Source organism: Penaeus monodon, chromosome 18 (assembly GCF_015228065.2).
Source record: "Penaeus monodon isolate SGIC_2016 chromosome 18, NSTDA_Pmon_1, whole genome shotgun sequence".
Lineage (NCBI taxonomy): Eukaryota > Metazoa > Arthropoda > Malacostraca > Decapoda > Penaeidae > Penaeus > Penaeus monodon.
Genome location: NC_051403.1, coordinates 31,514,912 through 31,522,411, shown reverse-complemented (window position 1 = coordinate 31,522,411; position 7,500 = coordinate 31,514,912). Strand labels below are relative to the sequence as shown.

At 45.6% G+C, this 7,500-nt stretch overlaps 1 protein-coding gene across 2 annotated transcripts in view; it reads left to right on the top strand.

Moving 5' to 3' along the window:
• The window catches only part of LOC119584443 (microtubule-associated protein Jupiter-like), a 39,517-nt gene that overhangs the window by 1,195 nt on the left and 30,822 nt on the right, over positions 1–7,500 (top strand). The window lies entirely within an intron of this gene.

Genomic DNA, 7,500 nt, shown 5'->3' with positions numbered 1-7,500 from the left:
GCACAGTGCATTGCTCTCTAAACGCACACTGGCACTGCAGAGTGGCTGTCCGGAGAAGGCTACTTTTTTATTCCTCCCTTCTGATCGTTCCTATAATTTTAATTCCCCTGTCAAAAAATATATGTAAATTTGAGTGAGAAAAGAGTGACCGGTGAACTTGTTAGTGGACCATGTATCGCTAATACTTAGATGATGATAGCGCCTCTTGTGTTCATTGTTCTATCGTCTCGGTTAATGTCATTTGTCATCAGACTAGATCGCTATCATTATTTTTCATTACTAATTATTTTAAGGGGTTAACGTATTACGTATTCACAAGTAAGTTGGTAACATTTCAGTTTAGTTTTTGACACGGGTAATCCCCTTTTCCTTCCTTCGCCCCCGCAGTAGGAAGTCGAGTAATAGGAGCTGTTCGTTTTGTATGGTTGCTGTGAACACGAGGATCATTTGTCATTCAGTGGTGTAAGCTGTCCATGGTTGCTAATGTTTTTGCGCTTGAGGATGTTTGACAAAGACCTGGATGTATTTTAATGGTTTTGTTTTGTAGGCAGTGCCTCCTTAAAGCAGAAAAGTTCCAGCTGATAAGGTTTTGACGTGGAGGATCTAAAAGTAATTTCCCGATTGGTCTTTCCAACTAGTAGCATTTCCAGGCCTCCCTTTGCCTGACCTTTACTATTATACCAATCGACAAAAATATGAAATGCAATGTCTTTATCATATATTTATAGTTACAAATTGGTTCTGTCGACATAAGAGCCAATATTACCTCCCCCCTCCCCATCACCCCCCCATTTTTACCCTTTCCCCCTTACTACCCGCTCACCGTCGCACGTAATCCCAACTTAGCCGAGTTAAGAGTAGGGCTTCCTTTGCTGTCTGCACTTCACTCCTGTCCTTCCCCCTTGCCCCTGCCTGTGTCTTCACGCCCCTTTTATTTTTATGTAGGTTGCCTGTATTTCAAGTAAGATGTCTGATAGGCTGAAGCCTCGGGAAATATCTGACGCCAGCCCCTTGTATTGCCAAAGCCAGAACTCGTGGCTTTTAAGAATGGACATTTGGATTTCTACTACTGCAAAACAGAATTGTTCTGTCGACGTAGTCTGCCAAAATGTAAAGTGGAGCTATCTGTAGTAGTAACGCAGGATTTCGAACAGTGGACTTTTTTTCGTTTAATAATGTGAAGACCTTGTGTGATTGAAGAATCATCGTAAAATATAGAATTTTCCTGTAGTTCACTTCCCGGTCCCTTTGATAATTCAATAATTTCGTTTATTATTATTGTCATAGTTCACTCCTCCATCTGAACGAGAGTTTTTTTCTTCGCAACATTACATGGATGTTAGATTACCATTTTTCCTCTGAAATCCGTCACAAGAGGCCTCTTACATGACTCTGCTACTAAATATCTCTGTAAGAAGCATTGAAAACGGATACAAAAATATACAGGAGTAGATTATTTCTGTTGAGAAATTTAACAGGGTAATCCATGCAAACCTCGTTTTCTATAGTGGGCATGCGCACAAGAAAACGGCATACAACCTCTCTTAATAGGCGTTTTCTGCACGCGCCAATAAAATATCAGTTTAATCCAAATCTGCAGTACTTGTATCAATGATGCAAGACACTTGCCAGGCGCATGAATCTTTGATTATTAGTTAATTTCGAGTTCTACTCGAAAAAAGCTAGTATGTGAGTAATAATGATTGGCAATCACCCACTATAATTTTCATATTACACTATAATGTTAAGGAGACGTTTGCTATTTAAAGAATAAAATGGCACATACGATATAGCATTACATCACGATGATTTGTTTAGTGCAAGTAAGATATATGCTTGGCTTCAGATATCCTTTGAATTGTATAAGCAATTTAAGCGAAGAAAAACGAACATAAAATATTGGCAGCATCAATTCGTATTCGTGTTTTCTCTGACAGCTCTTCCTCGTATGTGATGAGGGGCACGGGCAGGCTAGCTTTTCCAGATGATGCCATCGAGGATCATGGTACATTATTTCGTATTACAATTCACTATAGTTTAAAGAATAGGCGTTTGTACTTATAATTTAAAATCTAATCTTGTTATTAAGAGCTTTTAGTGTTGCCGTTTCAGTGCCTGTGGCCTCTAGAATTGTGGGATTTTCTTTTCGTTTTTCTTTTCATTGTTAAGGGTTGCATCTGCACTTTGAATATCCCACAACTTAAAGTACGGATAAATTTTCACATGCATCTTTGACATGAAAATGTCAGAACTTGTTTCATTATTGCTAAGAATAAAAGCCGGTGGCAACTCCATTCCATGTTTTGTATGGAGTTCATGACGTTGTTATTACGTATCAATACATGATTGGTGGGATTAACTGGCTCGTCCTGCGCACGTGCAGGATGAAAAGTTAATCCTGGACTCTGGCATTACGCATGCGCACTAATTCTCTTTAATAGGGGATGAACTTTTACGGCGCGTGTAAATGTCGCTATTATAGTTAACACTGCAGTTGCTGGTACAGTTCTGTAGATTTAGAGATATAGTGCATCATTTGGGAAGGGGTGAATATTATTGAATTACTTGACTGGTGTTGGTTTAGCAACGCGGAAAATACGGTCCTTGTTTTCCTTATTCTCGTTAATACCCCATCTTCCTTTCATTTATCTGATATCAGTCTTCAGCCATATTCGTCTCCCTCGTAGCAAAAGCTGTGCCCAGACATGTTATACCAGTGGGGTCAAAGAGTGGAGGAAAGGCATCATTTAAGAGAATATGAAACATGGTAGAGGATAGAAGTACTGCCCTTACTCGTGGTGCGCTGTGAATTCTCTCACCTGTTATGTAGCCAAGGCTCTTCAAGGTTCGGGAGCAAAACATCAGGTTTGGTTATACAAGTCGCGTGTGAGGTTAACCTAACGCTGACTACGCAGACTCGTGTGACAAAGATGATTTCGTTCTCTGTTGGCATTATCTTACCGATAAGTACAGATTGCGTGCACGACATTGGTCGCCGTTGCATGTTACATGTAAGCTATCGTATTTCACAAATATCAAGTCTAGTTTCCACTTCAATTAAGAAGAATCTTTCAAAGGAAGAACGTGTTGGCGAGTACTTGGGCCACGACCCAGTGACCTACAGACCGGTGGTCAGAGTTAGTGGCAAGAATTTCAGGCATGTCGCCCCCTTAAGACAAGGTAGCGGTTCATGGGGCGCGGAGGCCGGTGCAGTGACGTTCAGAGATGTTCGCGTTTGTTTGGCGTGGAAGTTGCTTGGTACGAGGGGATGGGATTTTAAACAGGGATGGTCACACCGCTGACCTTGACAGGGTTTTTCCTCAAATATAATCAAAGCCTAGTATTTATTCGTTTTACTTATCTCTAAATTATTTAATATCTTTGCCCTGTTGTGTTGCCTTCGCTATTAGCTTTTCCCTTTATTATTTTTTATTTTACGGATCTTCCTTACACCAAACTGCACTTGTTTGCGATATTTATTCTACCTAGGACTGTTATCGGCATTCAGAGGGATACTTTAACCAAATAATGTTGATTGGTTGTAAGGCTAATGTACTACCTTTCCTACGAAGGTAACTGATTACATACGGTATAAGATTACATACATCGATCATTACAGGTAATCTCTGCGAGCGATCAGCCTCTGTGACTCTCTAATGCAATCCAAATGTTATCGGCCATCCTCACTGCCAAAGTAGCCTTTCTCTTCCCTTCGCCCCCCCCCCTCTCCGCCAATCTGAAGCGTGACTGATGTCACTATGAGTGATAGCAGCGGCCTTCGCGGGGGAGAGGGGGAGGCGACTATGGGCGAGAGGAATCTGTCGTTATCCCACGGCTAGACTTATTAGGAAGCGTGGGGAACGGGGGAAGGGATTCTTAGTCACTGCCGTCCTCAATTACCCCCTCCCCACTCCCACTCCCTCTCTCTCTCTCTCTCCTCTCTCTCTCTCTCTCTCTCTTCCTCTCTTCTCTTCTCCTCCTTCTCTCTCTCTCTCTCTCTCTCTCTCCTCTCTCTCTCCGCCCCACTCCTCTCTCTCCCCCCACTCTCTCTCTCTCTCTCTCTCCGCCCCACTCACTCTCTCTCTCTCTCTCCGCCCCACTCACTCACTCTCTCTCTCTCTCTCTCTCCGCCCCACTCACTCTCTCTCTCTCTCTCTCTCGCCCACCACTCCTCTCTCTCTCTCTCCCTCTCCGCCCCCTCACTCTCTCTCTCTCTCTCTCTCCGCCCCACTCACTCTCTCTCTCTCTCTCCGCCCCACTCACTCTCTCTCTCTCTCTCTCCGCCCCACTCACTCTCTCTCTCTCTCCGCCCCACTCACTCTCTCTCTCTCTCTCTCCGCCCCACTCACTCTCTCTCTCTCTCCGCCCCACTCCCTCAGCCTCTCCAACCCCCTCACGCTTCGTTGTGTGTCGGTCGGCGCCACCTCGTGATACTTTTTTCATTTTTTTCTGGCGTTTCCGTAAAGTATCGGCCTGGAAAATAGGGCGTCTTTGAGAGCCTTGTTTAAGAGACTGCGTGTTTGATGTACCCAAGTTGGGCTTTTAGGGGAAAGGGCTTCAGGGAATTTCTCTTCTAGCAAACTTGATTCACGACAGCTCAGGCTCTGTAAGACACACTCTGCGGCGATTTGTTTTTGCTGTCCCGTATTCAAAGTTTGTTGTTCAGTTGTAAGGAAGATTTAAGGACTCTCGGTGCGGCTTTCTGCCTAAGCACCTAGTTGGTGTGCGCCCCGTCCCCTTTTCCTGAGACGGCGCCCCCGAGGTGAGGAAGGCGAGGCGCGGAGGCGGCTGGACGGCGTGGGTTGCCAACACTGCGGCGGCGTCTCACAGGGTCGCCAGTGTAGGACTTGTTGGGCTGCTGCTCAGACGTGCTCGGGCGTTGGCCTTCACTGCCAGTGTGTGGTTGCATGTGCGTGTGTGTAGAACCATCTAGCAAGGAAACACGAAGGAAGCGAGAGAGCGTTGAACTGTCAAATCTCAAACTCCAAGGGCGACGCTCCGAGCAGACGAGGAAATCTGCGACGTCTCTTCAGGAAAGAGTACCTTATATCCTGAGTGGCTGTACTCGGTCTATACCCGAGAGGCGCTAGTGCCCCTTATATTGTGCCAACATGGTCAGGTAGTGGTGTCCCCGGGTTTTGAGGCCCGTGCGCATATGTTTGCATATGGCACGATTTTTTTTTTTTTTTTGCTTGAATTATATTTCAGATAGGTATGTTTTACGTAGTTCTTGGCTGAAAGTGAAACCCTTTACATTTTCTTAATTACGAAAATGGCTTTTGTTTGAATCCTACACGTTAGATTGGTATGCATGTATTTGTTCGCTGTGGCTTCTAGAATCAAGCGTCTTCAAAGACTGGCGTGTATCGTGATCATCTGACACTGCGCGTTGCCACATAACGGCTAGCTAGAGCGCTTTCATAAAGTGATGATGGGGTCTTCAAGGTCATAGAGCAAAATCTAACATTGCCACAGGCAGTTGTTGGTTCAGTGATGTTGGGAGGTTGAGTTGAAATAAGGTAAGGTAACGATAAGGATGATGGGGGGGGGGGTAACGAGGGGAGGAAGGGAGTGGGTCGAGGTAACGGTTAGGTTGGGAGGAGGTTGTGGTAGCGGTAAGGTGAGAGGGGAGGGGTTGTGGTAGTAGTAAAAAAGAGAGGGGAGAGGGTGAGGGGAAGAAAAGGTTGAGAGCGAGGAACGCTCAGCTGTGATGGAGCGGTGATCACCTTAATTTAATCCGTTTGTTTTCTATCACGAGAAATGAAGCGTCAAAAGCTCGATTATTGAATGTGACATATTGCAGCTGTCCAGTTACCTGTCTGAATTGTTTCCCTATGAATTCTGGCGACTCGTCAACGCACGAGTGGTCACGTGGAGCAGACGCGGGTGGAGAACAAGGGTGACAGGGATGAGTAATCGATCCTCTTTGGCACCAAGGAAGTCTTATATGCAAAGATTTGCCTCCGCATCCACCAGCATATCCTGAAGCCTTAGATTTAAAATTTATTATTTGAGGGTCAGGCTCGTCACCCTCTGTTCGTTCGTCCTCCACCCTCTTCCTTGGCACCGTTCGATTTCGGGCCAAGAACTTTTTATTCTCTTTCAGTTTACTACCTCCTCTTATTGCTCTTGTCGTTCACAAAGTTAGAGAAAGTGTGCGGGAAAAAATCGTGGCAGGTTTAAACAGAATGCGACTCGTCATCAGGTTGCGGGTAAGTAAGACGGTATATCGGCTTCTCTTACCGCCCTCCGTGACCTGTAGGTGCTAGTTCTTTCGGCTGTTTTAAATTCGAGTTGCACTACCTTTTTTTCACTGTGAAACAAGTGTCAGTCTACACACTTGTTCGCATGCGCCCCAACGCAAAATCATGCACGCACGCACGCACTCGGCGGACACACGACACGCACAGACACACACACGCACACAGACACACACACGCACCACAGACACACACACGCACACGACACACACGCACACAGACACACACACGCACACAGACACACACACGCACACAGACACACACACGCACACAGACACACACACGCACACAGACACACACACGACACGCACACAATCACACGCACAATCACGCCACAAGTTTACACGCCACACGCACACATCACACGCACAACACGCACACATCCACACGCACAACACGCACACATCACACGCACAACACGCACACAATCACACGCACAATCACGCACACCACAGCACACGCACAATCGTTCACACGCGCACACAGCACAATCGTTCACACGCGCACACGCACCACATCGTTCACACGCGCACACGCACAATCGTTCACACGCGCACACGCACAATCGTTCACACGCGAAACACGCACAATCGTTCACACGCGCACACGCACAATCGTTCACACGCGCACACGCACAATCGTTCAGACATACCTACAGTATAAGTACGAGCTCACATAGTCTACATATTGTACCTTAGTGACACATAAACACGTACACCTGTTTCTCTGTGGCGGGAGAAAATGTTTCGTAAGCAACTCGGGGTTTCTAAATATCGTGTGGGCGCGGGTGGGTCTAGGGCGTATCCAGATTTTGTTGGAAGGGGAGGTGCCGCGCAAGGCCGTGGGCATAGCCGAGTGACATAGGGCACGGCGAATGCTAAGACATTTCAACTGTAATAGAAGTTCTTCTTTCTTTGCATCAATAATTACTGCAATTATTTTAGTGTAGTTGAAATTTTGACGTAAATTACAAAGTTAAAATAACACTCAGGGTAGACTTACTTTCCTTTAAATTTTAGCTTGCCCGGTTTCTCCTTTTTTTCGTTCCTTGGCGTAGTCCTGATTTCGGGCGTGGATTTGACTTCAGACGCAGAGGGCGTGAACCACGTGCGCACGAGGGACCGCTTTTCGAGTGTGGGCGGAAAGCGAGGGTTTCCCCGTTTGAAGCGAGGCTTTTTATTAGTTAGGGGTATTTTTAAAAGAAAAAAAAATTTTTTTTTTAAAAAAAATTTTTGTTTTT